General features: G+C 42.0%; 28 non-coding genes and 34 pseudogenes across 28 annotated transcripts; all 62 read right to left on the bottom strand.

The window, feature by feature from the left end:
• Window positions 1–34: 34 nt before the first annotated feature.
• On the bottom strand, window positions 35–153 carry LOC135067667 (5S ribosomal RNA). Its single transcript, XR_010253878.1, has one exon. It is a non-coding gene; the product is annotated as a 5S ribosomal RNA (ribosomal RNA).
• Window positions 154–260: 107 nt separating this feature from the next.
• Window positions 261–379, bottom strand: LOC135067678 (5S ribosomal RNA). Its single transcript, XR_010253889.1, has one exon. It is a non-coding gene; the product is annotated as a 5S ribosomal RNA (ribosomal RNA).
• Window positions 380–486: 107 nt separating this feature from the next.
• LOC135060973 (5S ribosomal RNA) lies at window positions 487–605 on the bottom strand. Its single transcript, XR_010247367.1, has one exon. It is a non-coding gene; the product is annotated as a 5S ribosomal RNA (ribosomal RNA).
• A 107-nt stretch (window positions 606–712) lies between these two features.
• On the bottom strand, window positions 713–831 carry LOC134892915 (5S ribosomal RNA; annotated as a pseudogene).
• Window positions 832–938: 107 nt separating this feature from the next.
• LOC135063671 (5S ribosomal RNA) lies at window positions 939–1,057 on the bottom strand. The gene has a single exon (XR_010249996.1). It is a non-coding gene; the product is annotated as a 5S ribosomal RNA (ribosomal RNA).
• A 107-nt stretch (window positions 1,058–1,164) lies between these two features.
• Window positions 1,165–1,283, bottom strand: LOC135058353 (5S ribosomal RNA). Its single transcript, XR_010244784.1, has one exon. It is a non-coding gene; the product is annotated as a 5S ribosomal RNA (ribosomal RNA).
• Window positions 1,284–1,390: 107 nt separating this feature from the next.
• On the bottom strand, window positions 1,391–1,509 carry LOC134891870 (5S ribosomal RNA; annotated as a pseudogene).
• A 107-nt stretch (window positions 1,510–1,616) lies between these two features.
• On the bottom strand, window positions 1,617–1,735 carry LOC135067689 (5S ribosomal RNA). Its single transcript, XR_010253900.1, has one exon. It is a non-coding gene; the product is annotated as a 5S ribosomal RNA (ribosomal RNA).
• A 107-nt stretch (window positions 1,736–1,842) lies between these two features.
• LOC135067700 (5S ribosomal RNA) lies at window positions 1,843–1,961 on the bottom strand. Its single transcript, XR_010253911.1, has one exon. It is a non-coding gene; the product is annotated as a 5S ribosomal RNA (ribosomal RNA).
• Window positions 1,962–2,067: 106 nt separating this feature from the next.
• LOC135059343 (5S ribosomal RNA) lies at window positions 2,068–2,186 on the bottom strand. The gene has a single exon (XR_010245749.1). It is a non-coding gene; the product is annotated as a 5S ribosomal RNA (ribosomal RNA).
• A 107-nt stretch (window positions 2,187–2,293) lies between these two features.
• LOC134888877 (5S ribosomal RNA) lies at window positions 2,294–2,412 on the bottom strand (annotated as a pseudogene).
• A 107-nt stretch (window positions 2,413–2,519) lies between these two features.
• On the bottom strand, window positions 2,520–2,638 carry LOC134894268 (5S ribosomal RNA; annotated as a pseudogene).
• A 107-nt stretch (window positions 2,639–2,745) lies between these two features.
• LOC135067711 (5S ribosomal RNA) lies at window positions 2,746–2,864 on the bottom strand. The gene has a single exon (XR_010253922.1). It is a non-coding gene; the product is annotated as a 5S ribosomal RNA (ribosomal RNA).
• A 107-nt stretch (window positions 2,865–2,971) lies between these two features.
• LOC134890746 (5S ribosomal RNA) lies at window positions 2,972–3,090 on the bottom strand (annotated as a pseudogene).
• Window positions 3,091–3,197: 107 nt separating this feature from the next.
• Window positions 3,198–3,316, bottom strand: LOC134890525 (5S ribosomal RNA; annotated as a pseudogene).
• A 107-nt stretch (window positions 3,317–3,423) lies between these two features.
• Window positions 3,424–3,542, bottom strand: LOC134892269 (5S ribosomal RNA; annotated as a pseudogene).
• A 107-nt stretch (window positions 3,543–3,649) lies between these two features.
• Window positions 3,650–3,768, bottom strand: LOC134892064 (5S ribosomal RNA; annotated as a pseudogene).
• Window positions 3,769–3,875: 107 nt separating this feature from the next.
• LOC134888830 (5S ribosomal RNA) lies at window positions 3,876–3,994 on the bottom strand (annotated as a pseudogene).
• Window positions 3,995–4,101: 107 nt separating this feature from the next.
• On the bottom strand, window positions 4,102–4,220 carry LOC134888832 (5S ribosomal RNA; annotated as a pseudogene).
• A 107-nt stretch (window positions 4,221–4,327) lies between these two features.
• On the bottom strand, window positions 4,328–4,446 carry LOC135069999 (5S ribosomal RNA). Its single transcript, XR_010256176.1, has one exon. It is a non-coding gene; the product is annotated as a 5S ribosomal RNA (ribosomal RNA).
• Window positions 4,447–4,553: 107 nt separating this feature from the next.
• LOC134893886 (5S ribosomal RNA) lies at window positions 4,554–4,672 on the bottom strand (annotated as a pseudogene).
• A 107-nt stretch (window positions 4,673–4,779) lies between these two features.
• On the bottom strand, window positions 4,780–4,898 carry LOC134890527 (5S ribosomal RNA; annotated as a pseudogene).
• Window positions 4,899–5,005: 107 nt separating this feature from the next.
• On the bottom strand, window positions 5,006–5,124 carry LOC135070153 (5S ribosomal RNA). The gene has a single exon (XR_010256325.1). It is a non-coding gene; the product is annotated as a 5S ribosomal RNA (ribosomal RNA).
• Window positions 5,125–5,231: 107 nt separating this feature from the next.
• LOC134890528 (5S ribosomal RNA) lies at window positions 5,232–5,350 on the bottom strand (annotated as a pseudogene).
• Window positions 5,351–5,457: 107 nt separating this feature from the next.
• LOC134887371 (5S ribosomal RNA) lies at window positions 5,458–5,576 on the bottom strand (annotated as a pseudogene).
• Window positions 5,577–5,683: 107 nt separating this feature from the next.
• Window positions 5,684–5,802, bottom strand: LOC134888833 (5S ribosomal RNA; annotated as a pseudogene).
• Window positions 5,803–5,909: 107 nt separating this feature from the next.
• Window positions 5,910–6,028, bottom strand: LOC135070001 (5S ribosomal RNA). The gene has a single exon (XR_010256178.1). It is a non-coding gene; the product is annotated as a 5S ribosomal RNA (ribosomal RNA).
• Window positions 6,029–6,135: 107 nt separating this feature from the next.
• LOC134889412 (5S ribosomal RNA) lies at window positions 6,136–6,254 on the bottom strand (annotated as a pseudogene).
• Window positions 6,255–6,361: 107 nt separating this feature from the next.
• On the bottom strand, window positions 6,362–6,480 carry LOC134888879 (5S ribosomal RNA; annotated as a pseudogene).
• Window positions 6,481–6,587: 107 nt separating this feature from the next.
• LOC134890529 (5S ribosomal RNA) lies at window positions 6,588–6,706 on the bottom strand (annotated as a pseudogene).
• Window positions 6,707–6,813: 107 nt separating this feature from the next.
• On the bottom strand, window positions 6,814–6,932 carry LOC135070154 (5S ribosomal RNA). Its single transcript, XR_010256326.1, has one exon. It is a non-coding gene; the product is annotated as a 5S ribosomal RNA (ribosomal RNA).
• Window positions 6,933–7,039: 107 nt separating this feature from the next.
• On the bottom strand, window positions 7,040–7,158 carry LOC134894104 (5S ribosomal RNA; annotated as a pseudogene).
• A 107-nt stretch (window positions 7,159–7,265) lies between these two features.
• On the bottom strand, window positions 7,266–7,384 carry LOC134892270 (5S ribosomal RNA; annotated as a pseudogene).
• A 107-nt stretch (window positions 7,385–7,491) lies between these two features.
• LOC135067428 (5S ribosomal RNA) lies at window positions 7,492–7,610 on the bottom strand. Its single transcript, XR_010253644.1, has one exon. It is a non-coding gene; the product is annotated as a 5S ribosomal RNA (ribosomal RNA).
• A 107-nt stretch (window positions 7,611–7,717) lies between these two features.
• On the bottom strand, window positions 7,718–7,836 carry LOC135070002 (5S ribosomal RNA). Its single transcript, XR_010256179.1, has one exon. It is a non-coding gene; the product is annotated as a 5S ribosomal RNA (ribosomal RNA).
• A 107-nt stretch (window positions 7,837–7,943) lies between these two features.
• LOC135063060 (5S ribosomal RNA) lies at window positions 7,944–8,062 on the bottom strand. The gene has a single exon (XR_010249400.1). It is a non-coding gene; the product is annotated as a 5S ribosomal RNA (ribosomal RNA).
• A 107-nt stretch (window positions 8,063–8,169) lies between these two features.
• LOC134889280 (5S ribosomal RNA) lies at window positions 8,170–8,288 on the bottom strand (annotated as a pseudogene).
• A 107-nt stretch (window positions 8,289–8,395) lies between these two features.
• LOC135067723 (5S ribosomal RNA) lies at window positions 8,396–8,514 on the bottom strand. Its single transcript, XR_010253934.1, has one exon. It is a non-coding gene; the product is annotated as a 5S ribosomal RNA (ribosomal RNA).
• A 107-nt stretch (window positions 8,515–8,621) lies between these two features.
• On the bottom strand, window positions 8,622–8,740 carry LOC134891871 (5S ribosomal RNA; annotated as a pseudogene).
• A 107-nt stretch (window positions 8,741–8,847) lies between these two features.
• LOC135067734 (5S ribosomal RNA) lies at window positions 8,848–8,966 on the bottom strand. Its single transcript, XR_010253945.1, has one exon. It is a non-coding gene; the product is annotated as a 5S ribosomal RNA (ribosomal RNA).
• Window positions 8,967–9,073: 107 nt separating this feature from the next.
• Window positions 9,074–9,192, bottom strand: LOC135061020 (5S ribosomal RNA). The gene has a single exon (XR_010247413.1). It is a non-coding gene; the product is annotated as a 5S ribosomal RNA (ribosomal RNA).
• Window positions 9,193–9,298: 106 nt separating this feature from the next.
• LOC135059344 (5S ribosomal RNA) lies at window positions 9,299–9,417 on the bottom strand. Its single transcript, XR_010245750.1, has one exon. It is a non-coding gene; the product is annotated as a 5S ribosomal RNA (ribosomal RNA).
• Window positions 9,418–9,524: 107 nt separating this feature from the next.
• On the bottom strand, window positions 9,525–9,643 carry LOC134888880 (5S ribosomal RNA; annotated as a pseudogene).
• A 107-nt stretch (window positions 9,644–9,750) lies between these two features.
• On the bottom strand, window positions 9,751–9,869 carry LOC134890530 (5S ribosomal RNA; annotated as a pseudogene).
• Window positions 9,870–9,976: 107 nt separating this feature from the next.
• On the bottom strand, window positions 9,977–10,095 carry LOC135067745 (5S ribosomal RNA). The gene has a single exon (XR_010253956.1). It is a non-coding gene; the product is annotated as a 5S ribosomal RNA (ribosomal RNA).
• A 107-nt stretch (window positions 10,096–10,202) lies between these two features.
• LOC134884340 (5S ribosomal RNA) lies at window positions 10,203–10,321 on the bottom strand. The gene has a single exon (XR_010168491.1). It is a non-coding gene; the product is annotated as a 5S ribosomal RNA (ribosomal RNA).
• Window positions 10,322–10,428: 107 nt separating this feature from the next.
• Window positions 10,429–10,547, bottom strand: LOC134894902 (5S ribosomal RNA; annotated as a pseudogene).
• A 107-nt stretch (window positions 10,548–10,654) lies between these two features.
• LOC134892271 (5S ribosomal RNA) lies at window positions 10,655–10,773 on the bottom strand (annotated as a pseudogene).
• A 107-nt stretch (window positions 10,774–10,880) lies between these two features.
• LOC134892065 (5S ribosomal RNA) lies at window positions 10,881–10,999 on the bottom strand (annotated as a pseudogene).
• Window positions 11,000–11,106: 107 nt separating this feature from the next.
• Window positions 11,107–11,225, bottom strand: LOC134888834 (5S ribosomal RNA; annotated as a pseudogene).
• Window positions 11,226–11,332: 107 nt separating this feature from the next.
• On the bottom strand, window positions 11,333–11,451 carry LOC135070003 (5S ribosomal RNA). Its single transcript, XR_010256180.1, has one exon. It is a non-coding gene; the product is annotated as a 5S ribosomal RNA (ribosomal RNA).
• Window positions 11,452–11,558: 107 nt separating this feature from the next.
• Window positions 11,559–11,677, bottom strand: LOC134889413 (5S ribosomal RNA; annotated as a pseudogene).
• A 107-nt stretch (window positions 11,678–11,784) lies between these two features.
• On the bottom strand, window positions 11,785–11,903 carry LOC134892900 (5S ribosomal RNA; annotated as a pseudogene).
• Window positions 11,904–12,010: 107 nt separating this feature from the next.
• LOC134890531 (5S ribosomal RNA) lies at window positions 12,011–12,129 on the bottom strand (annotated as a pseudogene).
• A 107-nt stretch (window positions 12,130–12,236) lies between these two features.
• On the bottom strand, window positions 12,237–12,355 carry LOC135070155 (5S ribosomal RNA). The gene has a single exon (XR_010256327.1). It is a non-coding gene; the product is annotated as a 5S ribosomal RNA (ribosomal RNA).
• A 107-nt stretch (window positions 12,356–12,462) lies between these two features.
• On the bottom strand, window positions 12,463–12,581 carry LOC134890533 (5S ribosomal RNA; annotated as a pseudogene).
• Window positions 12,582–12,688: 107 nt separating this feature from the next.
• Window positions 12,689–12,807, bottom strand: LOC134893422 (5S ribosomal RNA; annotated as a pseudogene).
• A 107-nt stretch (window positions 12,808–12,914) lies between these two features.
• Window positions 12,915–13,033, bottom strand: LOC135067430 (5S ribosomal RNA). Its single transcript, XR_010253646.1, has one exon. It is a non-coding gene; the product is annotated as a 5S ribosomal RNA (ribosomal RNA).
• Window positions 13,034–13,140: 107 nt separating this feature from the next.
• On the bottom strand, window positions 13,141–13,259 carry LOC135070005 (5S ribosomal RNA). The gene has a single exon (XR_010256181.1). It is a non-coding gene; the product is annotated as a 5S ribosomal RNA (ribosomal RNA).
• A 107-nt stretch (window positions 13,260–13,366) lies between these two features.
• Window positions 13,367–13,485, bottom strand: LOC135063061 (5S ribosomal RNA). Its single transcript, XR_010249401.1, has one exon. It is a non-coding gene; the product is annotated as a 5S ribosomal RNA (ribosomal RNA).
• Window positions 13,486–13,592: 107 nt separating this feature from the next.
• LOC134889282 (5S ribosomal RNA) lies at window positions 13,593–13,711 on the bottom strand (annotated as a pseudogene).
• A 107-nt stretch (window positions 13,712–13,818) lies between these two features.
• On the bottom strand, window positions 13,819–13,937 carry LOC135061549 (5S ribosomal RNA). Its single transcript, XR_010247927.1, has one exon. It is a non-coding gene; the product is annotated as a 5S ribosomal RNA (ribosomal RNA).
• Between the last annotated feature and the right edge of the window lie 44 nt (window positions 13,938–13,981).

Below are 13,981 nucleotides of genomic sequence, written 5' to 3' on the forward strand. Positions count from 1 at the left end.
ATGCATCAACAGAACGGTGTTGGCAGTATAAAAATATCTACAGCACCTTGTATTCCCAGGTGGTCTCCCATCCAAGTACTAACCAGGCCCAACACTGCTTAGCTTCCAAGATCAGATGAGATTGGGCGTATCCAGTGTGGTGTGGCTGTAGATGAGCTTTGTGGTTTCTGCTAGAACTTTTCTACTTCTAACTACTGGTTCATAAATAAGTACGTTTGAAAATGGAATGCATCAACAGAACGGTGTTGGCAGTATAAAAATATCTACAGCACCTTGTATTCCCAGGTGGTCTCCCATCCAAGTACTAACCAGGCCCAACACTGCTTAGCTTCCAAGATCAGATGAGATTGGGCGTATCCAGTGTGGTGTGGCTGTAGATGAGCTTTGTGGTTTCTGTTAGAACTTTTCTACTTCTAACTACTGGTTCATAAATGAGTACGTTTGAAAATGGAATGCATCAACAGAACGGTGTTGGCAGTATAAAAATATCTACAGCACCTTGTATTCCCAGGTGGTCTCCCATACAAGTACTAACCAGGCCCAACACTGCTTAGCTTCCAAGATCAGATGAGATTGGGCGTATCCAGTGTGGTGTGGCTGTAGATGAGCTTTGTGGTTTCTGTTAGAACTTTTCTACTTCTAACTACTGGTTCATAAATGAATACGTTTGAAAATGGAATGCATCAACAGAACGGTGTTGGCAGTATAAAAATATCTACAGCACCTTGTATTCTCAGTTGGTCTCCCATCCAAGTACTAACCAGGCCCAACACTGCTTAGCTTCCAAGATAGGATGAGTTTGGGCGTATCCAATGTGGTGTGGCTGTAGATGAGCTGTGTGGTTTCTGTTAGAACTTTTCTACTTCTAACTACTGGTTCATAAATGAATACGTTTGAAAATGGAATGCATCAACAGAACGGTGTTGGCAGTATAAAAATATCTACAGCACCTTGTATTCCCAGGTGGTCTCCTATCCAAGTACTAACCAGGCCCAACACTGCTTAGCTTCCAAGATCAGATGAGATTGGGCGTATCCAGTGTGGTGTGGCTGTAGATGAGCTTTGTGGTTTCTGCTAGAACTTTTCTACTTCTAACTACTGGTTCATAAATAAGTACGTTTGAAAATGGAATGCATCAACAGAACGGTGTTGGCAGTATAAAAATATCTACAGCACCTTGTATTCCCAGGTGGTCTCCCATTCAAGTACTAACCAGGCCCAACACTGCTTAGCTTCCAAGATCAGATGAGATTGGGCGTATCCAGTGTGGTGTGGCTGTAGATGAGCTTTGTGGTTTCTGTTAGAACTTTTCTACTTCTAACTACTGGTTCATAAATGAATACGTTTGAAAATGGAATGCATCAACAGAACGGTGTTGGCAGTATAAAAATATCTACAGCACCTTGTATTCCCAGGTGGTCTCCCTTCCATGTACTAACCAGGCCCAACACTGCTTAGCTTCCAAGATCAGATGAGATTAAACGCTTCCAGTGTGGTGTGGCTGTAGATGAGCTTTGTGTTTTCTGTTAGAACTTTTCTACTTCTAACTACTGGTTCGTAAATGAATACGTTTGAAAATGGAATGCATCAACAGAACGGTGTTGGCAGTATAAAAATATCTACAGCACCTTGTATTCCCAGGTGGTCTCCCATCCAAGTACTAACCAGGCCCAACACTGCTTAGCTTCCAAGATCAGATGAGATTGGGCGTATCCAGTGTGGTGTGGCTGTAGATGAGCTTTGTGGTTTCTGCTAGAACTTTTCTACTTCTAACTACTGGTTCATAAATAAGTACGTTTGAAAATGGAATGCATCAACAGAACGGTGTTGGCAGTATAAAAATATCTACAGCACCTTGTATTCCCAGGTGGTCTCCCATCCAAGTACTAACCAGGCCCAACACTGCTTAGCTTCCAAGATCAGATGAGATTGGGCGTATCCAGTGTGGTGTGGCTGTAGATGAGCTTTGTGGTTTCTGTTAGAACTTTTCTACTTCTAACTACTAGTTCATAAATGAATACGTTTGAAAATGGAATGGATCAACAGAACGGTGTTGGCTGTATAAAATATCTACAGCACCTTGTATTCCCAGGTGGTCTCCCATCCAAGTACTAACCAGGCCCAACACTGCTTAGCTTCCAAGATCAGATGAGATTGGGCGTATCCAGTATGGTGTGGCTGTAGATGAGCTTTGTGGTTTCTGTTAGAACTTTTCTACTTCTAACTACTGGTTCATAAATTAATACGTTTGAAAATGGAATGCATCAACAGAACGGTGTTGGCAGTATAAAAATATCTACAGCACCTTGTATTCCCAGGTGGTCTCCCATCCAAGCACTAACCAGGCCCAACACTGCTTAGCTTCCAAGATCAGACGAGATTGGGCGTATCGAGTGTGGTCTGGCTGTAGATGAGCTTAGTGGTTTCTATTAGAACTTTTCTACTTCTAACTACTGGTTCATAAATGAATATGTTTGAAAAAGGAATGCATCAACAGAACGGTGTTGGCAGTATAAAAATTTCTATAGAACCTTGTATTCCCAGGTGGTCTCCCATCCAAGTACTAATCAGGTCCAACACTGCTTAGCTTCCAAGATCAGATGAGATTGGGCATATCCAGTGTGGTGTGGCTGTAGATGAGCTTTGTGGTTTCTGTTAGAACTGTTCTACTTCTAACTACTGGTTCATAAATGAATACGTTTGAAAATGGAATGCATCAACAGAACGGTGTTGGCAGTATAAAAATATCTACAGCACCTTGTATTCCCAGGTGGTCTCCCATCCAAGTACTAACCAGGCCCAACACTGCTTAGCTTCCAAGATCAGATGAGATTGGGCGTATCCAGTGTGGTGTGGCTGTAGATGAGCTTTGTGGTTTCTGTTAGAACTTTTCTACTTCTATCTACTGGTTCATAAATGAATACGTTTGAAAATGGAATGCATCAACAGAACGGTGTTGGCAGTATAAAAATATCTACAGCACCTTGTATTCCCAGATGGTCTCCCATCCAAGCACTAACCAGGCCCAACACTGCTTAGCTTCCAAGATCAGACGAGATTGGGCGTATCCAGTGTGGTCTGTCTGTAGATGAGCTTTGTGGTTTCTATTAGAACTTTTCTACTTCTAACTACTGGTTCATAAATGAATATGTTTGAAAAAGGAATGCATCAACAGAACGGTGTTGGCAGTATAAAAATTTCTATAGCACCTTGTATTCCCAGGTGGTCTCCCATCCAAGTACTAATCAGGTCCAACACTGCTTAGCTTCCAAGATCAGATGAGATTGGGCATATCCAGTGTGGTGTGGCTGTAGATGAGCTTTGTGGTTTCTGTTAGAACTGTTCTACTTCTAACTACTGGTTCATAAATGAATACGTTTGAAAATGGAATGCATCAACAGAACGGTGTTGGCAGTATAAAAATATCTACAGCACCTTGTATTCCCAGTTGGTCTCCCATCCAAGTACTAACCAGGCCCAACACTGCTTAGCTTCCAAGATAGGATGAGTTTGGGCGTATCCAATGTGGTGTGGCTGTAGATGAGCTGTGTGGTTTCTGTTAGAACTTTTCTACTTCTAACTACTGGTTCATAAATGAATACGTTTGAAAATGGAATGCATCAACAGAACGGTGTTGGCAGTATAAAAATATCTACAGCACCTTGTATTCCCAGGTGGTCTCCTATCCAAGTACTAACCAGGCCCAACACTGCTTAGCTTCCAAGATCAGATGAGATATGGCGTATCCAGTGTGGTGTGGCTATAGATGAGCTTTGTGGTTTCTGTTAGAACTTTTCTACTTCTAACTACTGGTTCATAAATGAGTACGTTTGAAAATGGAATGCATCAACAGAACGGTGTTGGCAGTATAAAAATATCTACAGCACCTTGTATTCTCAGGTGGTCTCCCATCCAAGAACTAACCAGGCCCAACACTGCTTAGCTTCCAAGATCAGATGAGATTGGGCGTATCCAGTGTGGTGTGGTTATAGATGAGCTTTGTGGTTTCTGTTAGAACTTTTCTACTTCTAACTACTGGTTCATAAATGAGTACGTTTGAAAATGGAATGCATCAACAGAACGGTGTTGGCAGTATAAAAATATCTACAGCACCTTGTATTCTCAGGTGGTCTCCCATCCAAGAACTAACCAGGCCCAACACTGCTTAGCTTCCAAGATCAGATGAGATTGGGCGTATCCAGTGTGGTGTGGTTATAGATGAGCTTTGTGGTTTCTGTTAGAACTTTTCTACTTCTAACTACTGGTTCATAAATGAGTACGTTTGAAAATGGAATGCATCAACAGAACGGTGTTGGCAGTATAAAAATATCTACAGCACCTTGTATTCTCAGGTGGTCTCCCATCCAAGAACTAACCAGGCCCAACACTGCTTAGCTTCCAAGATCAGATGAGATTGGGCGTATCCAGTGTGGTGTGGCTATAGATGAGCTTTGTGGTTTCTGTTAGAACTTTTCTACTTCTAACTACTGGTTCGTAAATGAATACGTTTGAAAATGGAATGCATCAACAGAACGGTGTTGGCAGTATAAAAATATCTACAGCACCTTGTATTCCCAGGTGGTCTCCCATCCAAGCACTAACCAGGCCCAACACTGCTAAGCTTCCAAGATCAGACGAGATTGGGCGTATCCAGTGTGGTGTGGTTATAGATGAGCTTTGTGGTTTCTGTTAGAACTTTTCTACTTCTAACTACTGGTTCATAAATGAATATGTTTGAAAAAGGAATGCATCAACAGAACGGTGTTGGCAGTATAAAAATTTCTATAGCACCTTGTATTCCCAGGTGGTCTCCCATCCAAGTACTAATCAGGTCCAACACTGCTTAGCTTCCAAGATCAGATGAGATTGGGCATATCCAGTGTGGTGTGGCTGTAGATGAGCTTTGTGGTTTCTGTTAGAACTGTTCTACTTCTAACTACTGGTTCATAAATGAATACGTTTGAAAATGGAATGCATCAACAGAACGGTGTTGGCAGTATAAAAATATCTACAGCACCTTGTATTCCCAGATGGTCTCCCATCCAAGCACTAACCAGGCCCAACACTGCTTAGCTTCCAAGATCAGACGAGATTGGGCGTATCCAGTGTGGTGTGGCTGTAGATGAGCTTAGTGGTTTCTATTAGAACTTTTCTACTTCTAACTACTGGTTCATAAATGAATATGTTTGAAAAAGGAATGCATCAACAGAACGGTGTTGGCAGTATAAAAATTTCTATAGCACCTTGTATTCCCAGGTGGTCTCCCATCCAAGTACTAATCAGGTCCAACACTGCTTAGCTTCCAAGATCAGATGAGATTGGGCATATCCAGTGTGGTGTGGCTGTAGATGAGCTTTGTGGTTTCTGTTAGAACTGTTCTACTTCTAACTACTGGTTCATAAATGAATACGTTTGAAAATGGAATGCATCAACAGAATGGTGTTGGCAGTATAAAAATATCTACAGCACCTTGTATTCCCAGGTGGTCTCCCATCCAAGTACTAACCAGGCCCAACACTGCTTAGCTTCCAAGATCAGATGAGATATGGCGTATCCAGTGTGGTGTGGCTATAGATGAGCTTTGTGGTTTCTGTTAGAACTTTTCTACTTCTAACTACTGGTTCATAAATGAGTACGTTTGAAAATGGAATGCATCAACAGAACGGTGTTGGCAGTATAAAAATATCTACAGCACCTTGTATTCTCAGGTGGTCTCCCATCCAAGAACTAACCAGGCCCAACACTGCTTAGCTTCCAAGATCAGATGAGATTGGGCGTATCCAGTGTGGTGTGGTTATAGATGAGCTTTGTGGTTTCTGTTAGAACTTTTCTACTTCTAACTACTGGTTCATAAATGAGTACGTTTGAAAATGGAATGCATCAACAGAACGGTGTTGGCAGTATAAAAATATCTACAGCACCTTGTATTCTCAGGTGGTCTCCCATCCAAGAACTAACCAGGCCCAACACTGCTTAGCTTCCAAGATCAGATGAGATTGGGCGTATCCAGTGTGGTGTGGCTATAGATGAGCTTTGTGGTTTCTGTTAGAACTTTTCTACTTCTAACTACTGGTTCGTAAATGAATACGTTTGAAAATGGAATGCATCAACAGAACGGTGTTGGCAGTATAAAAATATCTACAGCACCTTGTATTCCCAGGTGGTCTCCCATCCAAGCACTAACCAGGCCCAACACTGCTAAGCTTCCAAGATCAGACGAGATTGGGCGTATCCAGTGTGGTGTGGCTGTAGATGAGCTTTGTGGTTTCTGTTAGAACTTTTCTACTTCTAACTACTGGTTCATAAATTAATACGTTTGAAAATGGAATGCATCAACAGAACGGTGTTGGCAGTATAAAAATATCTACAGCACCTTGTATTCCCAGGTGGTCTCCCATCCAAGCACTAACCAGGCCCAACACTGCTTAGCTTCCAAGATCAGACGAGATTGGGCGTATCGAGTGTGGTCTGGCTGTAGATGAGCTTAGTGGTTTCTATTAGAACTTTTCTACTTCTAACTACTGGTTCATAAATGAATATGTTTGAAAAAGGAATGCATCAACAGAACGGTGTTGGCAGTATAAAAATTTCTATAGCACCTTGTATTCCCAGGTGGTCTCCCATCCAAGTACTAATCAGGTCCAACACTGCTTAGCTTCCAAGATCAGATGAGATTGGGCATATCCAGTGTGGTGTGGCTGTAGATGAGCTTTGTGGTTTCTGTTAGAACTGTTCTACTTCTAACTACTGGTTCATAAATGAATACGTTTGAAAATGGAATGCATCAACAGAACGGTGTTGGCAGTATAAAAATATCTACAGCACCTTGTATTCCCAGATGGTCTCCCATCCAAGCACTAACCAGGCCCAACACTGCTTAGCTTCCAAGATCAGACGAGATTGGGCGTATCCAGTGTGGTGTGGCTGTAGATGAGCTTAGTGGTTTCTATTAGAACTTTTCTACTTCTAACTACTGGTTCATAAATGAATATGTTTGAAAAAGGAATGCATCAACAGAACGGTGTTGGCAGTATAAAAATTTCTATAGCACTTTGTATTCCCAGGTGGTCTCCCATCCAAGTACTAATCAGGTCCAACACTGCTTAGCTTCCAAGATCAGATGAGATTGGGCATATCCAGTGTGGTGTGGCTGTAGATGAGCTTTGTGGTTTCTGTTAGAACTGTTCTACTTCTAACTACTGGTTCATAAATGAATACGTTTGAAAATGGAATGCATCAACAGAATGGTGTTGGCAGTATAAAAATATCTACAGCACCTTGTATTCCCAGTTGGTCTCCCATCCAAGTACTAACCAGGCCCAACACTGCTTAGCTTCCAAGATAGGATGAGTTTGGGCGTATCCAATGTGGTGTGGCTGTAGATGAGCTGTGTGGTTTCTGTTAGAACTTTTCTACTTCTAACTACTGGTTCATAAATGAATACGTTTGAAAATGGAATGCATCAACAGAACGGTGTTGGCAGTATAAAAATATCTACAGCACCTTGTATTCCCAGGTGGTCTCCTATCCAAGTACTAACCAGGCCCAACACTGCTTAGCTTCCAAGATCAGATGAGATTGGGCGTATCCAGTGTGGTGTGGCTATAGATGAGCTTTGTGGTTTCTGTTAGAACTTTTCTACTTCTAACTACTGGTTCATAAATGAGTACGTTTGAAAATGGAATGCATCAACAGAACGGTGTTGGCAGTATAAAAATATCTACAGCACCTTGTATTCTCAGGTGGTCTCCCATCCAAGAACTAACCAGGCCCAACACTGCTTAGCTTCCAAGATCAGATGAGATTGGGCGTATCCAGTGTGGTGTGGCTATAGATGAGCTTTGTGGTTTCTGTTAGAACTTTTCTACTTCTAACTACTGGTTCATAAATGAGTACGTTTGAAAATGGAATGCATCAACAGAACGGTGTTGGCAGTATAAAAATATCTACAGCACCTTGTATTCCCAGGTGGTCTCCCATCCAAGTACTAACCAGGCCCAACACTGCTTAGCTTCCAAGATCAGATGAGATTGGGCGTATCTAGTGTGGTGTGGCTGTAGATGAGCTTTGTGGTTTCTGCTAGAACTTTTCTACTTCTAACTACTGGTTCATAAATAAGTACGTTTGAAAATGGAATGCATCAACAGAACGGTGTTGGCAGTATAAAAATATCTACAGCACCTTGTTTTTCCAGGTGGTCTCGCATCCAAGTACTAACCAGGCCCAACACTGCTTAGCTTCCAAGATCAGATGAGATTGGGCGTATCCAGTGTGGTGTGGCTGTAGATGAGCTTTGTGGTTTCTGCTAGAACTTTTCTACTTCTAACTACTGGTTCATAAATAAGTACGTTTGAAAATGGAATGCATCAACAGAACGGTGTTGGCAGTATAAAAATATCTACAGCACCTTGTATTCCCAGGTGGTCTCCCATCCAAGTACTAACCAGGCCCAACACTGCTTAGCTTCCAAGATCAGATGAGATTGGGCGTATCCAGTGTGGTGTGGCTGTAGATGAGCTTTGTGGTTTCTGTTAGAACTTTTCTACTTCTAACTACTGGTTCATAAATGAATACGTTTGAAAATGGAATGCATCAACAGAACGGTGTTGGCAGTATAAAAATATCTACAGCACCTTGTATTCCCAGGTGGTCTCCCTTCCATGTACTAACCAGGCCCAACACTGCTTAGCTTCCAAGATCAGATGAGATTAAACGCTTCCAGTGTGGTGTGGCTGTAGATGAGCTTTGTGTTTTCTGTTAGAACTTTTCTACTTCTAACTACTGGTTCGTAAATGAATACGTTTGAAAATGGAATGCATCAACAGAACGGTGTTGGCAGTATAAAAATATCTACAGCACCTTGTATTCCCAGGTGGTCTCCCATCCAAGTACTAACCAGGCCCAACACTGCTTAGCTTCCAAGATCAGATGAGATTGGGCGTATCCAGTGTGGTGTGGCTGTAGATGAGCTTTGTGGTTTCTGCTAGAACTTTTCTACTTCTAACTACTGGTTCATAAATAAGTACGTTTGAAAATGGAATGCATCAACAGAACGGTGTTGGCAGTATAAAAATATCTACAGCACCTTGTATTCCCAGGTGGTCTCCCATTTAAGTACTAACCAGGCCCAACACTGCTTAGCTTCCAAGATCAGATGAGATTGGGCGTATCCAGTGTGGTGTGGCTGTAGATGAGCTTTGTGGTTTCTGTTAGAACTTTTCTACTTCTAACTACTAGTTCATAAATGAATACGTTTGAAAATGGAATGGATCAACAGAACGGTGTTGGCTGTATAAAATATCTACAGCACCTTGTATTCCCAGGTGGTCTCCCATCCAAGTACTAACCAGGCCCAACACTGCTTAGCTTCCAAGATCAGATGAGATTGGGCGTATCCAGTATGGTGTGGCTGTAGATGAGCTTTGTGGTTTCTGTTAGAACTTTTCTACTTCTAACTACTGGTTCATAAATTAATACGTTTGAAAATGGAATGCATCAACAGAACGGTGTTGGCAGTATAAAAATATCTACAGCACCTTGTATTCCCAGGTGGTCTCCCATCCAAGCACTAACCAGGCCCAACACTGCTTAGCTTCCAAGATCAGACGAGATTGGGCGTATCGAGTGTGGTCTGGCTGTAGATGAGCTTAGTGGTTTCTATTAGAACTTTTCTACTTCTAACTACTGGTTCATAAATGAATATGTTTGAAAAAGGAATGCATCAACAGAACGGTGTTGGCAGTATAAAAATTTCTATAGCACCTTGTATTCCCAGGTGGTCTCCCATCCAAGTACTAATCAGGTCCAACACTGCTTAGCTTCCAAGATCAGATGAGATTGGGCATATCCAGTGTGGTGTGGCTGTAGATGAGCTTTGTGGTTTCTGTTAGAACTGTTCTACTTCTAACTACTGGTTCATAAATGAATACGTTTGAAAATGGAATGCATCAACAGAACGGTGTTGGCAGTATAAAAATATCTACAGCACCTTGTATTCCCAGGTGGTCTCCCATCCAAGTACTAACCAGGCCCAACACTGCTTAGCTTCCAAGATCAGATGAGATTGGGCGTATCCAGTGTGGTGTGGCTGTAGATGAGCTTTGTGGTTTCTGTTAGAACTTTTCTACTTCTATCTACTGGTTCATAAATGAATACGTTTGAAAATGGAATGCATCAACAGAACGGTGTTGGCAGTATAAAAATATCTACAGCACCTTGTATTCCCAGATGGTCTCCCATCCAAGCACTAACCAGGCCCAACACTGCTTAGCTTCCAAGATCAGACGAGATTGGGCGTATCCAGTGTGGTCTGGCTGTAGATGAGCTTAGTGGTTTCTATTAGAACTTTTCTACTTCTAACTACTGGTTCATAAATGAATATGTTTGAAAAAGGAATGCATCAACAGAACGGTGTTGGCAGTATAAAAATTTCTATAGCACCTTGTATTCCCAGGTGGTCTCCCATCCAAGTGCTAATCAGGTCCAACACTGCTTAGCTTCCAAGATCAGATGAGATTGGGCATATCCAGTGTGGTGTGGCTGTAGATGAGCTTTGTGGTTTCTGTTAGAACTGTTCTACTTCTAACTACTGGTTCATAAATGAATACGTTTGAAAATGGAATGCATCAACAGAACGGTGTTGGCAGTATAAAAATATCTACAGCACCTTGTATTCCCAGTTGGTCTCCCATCCAAGTACTAACCAGGCCCAACACTGCTTAGCTTCCAAGATAGGATGAGTTTGGGCGTATCCAATGTGGTGTGGCTGTAGATGAGCTGTGTGGTTTCTGTTAGAACTTTTCTACTTCTAACTACTGGTTCATAAATGAATACGTTTGAAAATGGAATGCATCAACAGAACGGTGTTGGCAGTATAAAAATATCTACAGCACCTTGTATTCCCAGGTGGTCTCCTATCCAAGTACTAACCAGGCCCAACACTGCTTAGCTTCCAAGATCAGATGAGATATGGCGTATCCAGTGTGGTGTGGCTATAGATGAGCTTTGTGGTTTCTGTTAGAACTTTTCTACTTCTAACTACTGGTTCATAAATGAGTACGTTTGAAAATGGAATGCATCAACAGAACGGTGTTGGCAGTATAAAAATATCTACAGCACCTTGTATTCTCAGGTGGTCTCCCATCCAAGAACTAACCAGGCCCAACACTGCTTAGCTTCCAAGATCAGATGAGATTGGGCGTATCCAGTGTGGTGTGGTTATAGATGAGCTTTGTGGTTTCTGTTAGAACTTTTCTACTTCTAACTACTGGTTCATAAATGAGTACGTTTGAAAATGGAATGCATCAACAGAACGGTGTTGGCAGTATAAAAATATCTACAGCACCTTGTATTCTCAGGTGGTCTCCCATCCAAGAACTAACCAGGCCCAACACTGCTTAGCTTCCAAGATCAGATGAGATTGGGCGTATCCAGTGTGGTGTGGCTATAGATGAGCTTTGTGGTTTCTGTTAGAACTTTTCTACTTCTAACTACTGGTTCGTAAATGAATACGTTTGAAAATGGAATGCATCAACAGAACGGTGTTGGCAGTATAAAAATATCTACAGCACCTTGTATTCCCAGGTGGTCTCCCATCCAAGCACTAACCAGGCCCAACACTGCTAAGCTTCCAAGATCAGACGAGATTGGGCGTATCCAGTGTGGTGTGGCTGTAGATGAGCTTTGTGGTTTCTGTTAGAACTTTTCTACTTCTAACTACTGGTTCATAAATTAATACGTTTGAAAATGGAATGCATCAACAGAACGGTGTTGGCAGTATAAAAATATCTACAGCACCTTGTATTCCCAGGTGGTCTCCCATCCAAGCACTAACCAGGCCCAACACTGCTTAGCTTCCAAGATCAGACAAGATTGGGCGTATCGAGTGTGGTCTGGCTGTAGATGAGCTTAGTGGTTTCTATTAGAACTTTTCTACTTCTAACTACTGGTTCATAAATGAATATGTTTGAAAAAGGAATGCATCAACAGAACGGTGTTGGCAGTATAAAAATTTCTATAGCACCTTGTATTCCCAGGTGGTCTCCCATCCAAGTACTAATCAGGTCCAACACTGCTTAGCTTCCAAGATCAGATGAGATTGGGCATATCCAGTGTGGTGTGGCTGTAGATGAGCTTTGTGGTTTCTGTTAGAACTGTTCTACTTCTAACTACTGGTTCATAAATGAATACGTTTGAAAATGGAATGCATCAACAGAACGGTGTTGGCAGTATAAAAATATCTACAGCACCTTGTATTCCCAGATGGTCTCCCATCCAAGCACTAACCAGGCCCAACACTGCTTAGCTTCCAAGATCAGACGAGATTGGGCGTATCCAGTGTGGTGTGGCTGTAGATGAGCTTAATGGTTTCTATTAGAACTTTTCTACTTCTAACTACTGGTTCATAAATGAATATGTTTGAAAAAGGAATGCATCAACAGAACGGTGTTGGCAGTATAAAAATTTCTATAGCACCTTGTATTCCCAGGTGGTCTCCCATCCAAGTACTAATCAGGTCCAACACTGCTTAGCTTCCAAGATCAGATGAGATTGGGCATATCCAGTGTGGTGTGGCTGTAGATGAGCTTTGTGGTTTCTGTTAGAACTGTTCTACTTCTAACTACTGGTTCATAAATGAATACGTTTGAAAATGGAATGCATCAACAGAATGGTGTTGGCAGTATAAAAATATCTACAGCACCTTGCATTCCCAGTTGGTCTCCCATCCAAGTACTAACCAGGCCCAACACTGCTTAGCTTCCAAGATAGGATGAGTTTGGGCGTATCCAATGTGGTGTGGCTGTAGATGAGCTGTGTGGTTTCTGTTAGAACTTTTCTACTTCTAACTACTGGTTCATAAATGAATACGTTTGAAAATGGAATGCATCAACAGAACGGTGTTGGCAGTATAAAAATATCTACAGCACCTTGTATTCCCAGGTGGTCTCCTATCCAAGTACTAACCAGGCCCAACACTGCTTAGCTTCCAAGATCAGATGAGATTGGGCGTATCCAGTGTGGTGTGGCTATAGATGAGCTTTGTGGTTTCTGTTAGAACTTTTCTACTTCTAACTACTGGTTCATAAATGAGTACGTTTGAAAATGGAATGCATCAACAGAACGGTGTTGGCAGTATAAAAATATCTACAGCACCTTGTATTCTCAGGTGGTCTCCCATCCAAGAACTAACCAGGCCCAACACTGCTTAGCTTCCAAGATCAGATGAGATTGGGCGTATCCAGTGTGGTGTGGCTATAGATGAGCTTTGTGGTTTCTGTTAGAACTTTTCTACTTCTAACTACTGGTTCATAAATGAGTACGTTTGAAAATGGAATGCATCAACAGAACGGTGTTGGCAGTATAAAAATATCTACAGCACCTTGTATTCCCAGGTGGTCTCCCATCCAAGTACTAACCAGGCCCAACACTGCTTAGCTTCCAAGATCAGATGAGATTGGGCGTATCTAGTGTGGTGTGGCTGTAGATGAGCTTTGTGGTTTCTGCTAGAACTTTTCTACTTCTAACTACTGGTTCATAAATAAGTACGTTTGAAAATGGAATGCATCAACAGAACGGTGTTGGCAGTATAAAAATATCTACAGCACCTTGTTTTTCCAGGTGGTCTCGCATCCAAGTACTAACCAGGCCCAACACTGCTTAGCTTCCAAGATCAGATGAGATTGGGCGTATCCAGTGTGGTGTGGCTGTAGATGAGCTTTGTGGTTTCTGTTAGAACTTTTCTACTTCTAACTACTGGTTCATAAATGAATACGTTTGAAAATGGAATGCATCAACAGAACGGTGTTGGCAGTATAAAAATATCTACAGCACCTTGTATTCCCAGGTGGTCTCCCTTCCAAGTACTAACCAGGCCCAACACTGCTTAGCTTCCAAGATCAGATGAGATTGGGCGTATCCAGTGTGGTGTGGCTGTAGATGAGCTTTGTGGTTTCTGTTAGAACTTTTCTACTTCTAACTACTG

Source organism: Pseudophryne corroboree, chromosome 3, assembly GCF_028390025.1.
Source record: "Pseudophryne corroboree isolate aPseCor3 chromosome 3, aPseCor3.hap2, whole genome shotgun sequence".
Taxonomy (NCBI): Eukaryota; Metazoa; Chordata; class Amphibia; order Anura; family Myobatrachidae; genus Pseudophryne; species Pseudophryne corroboree.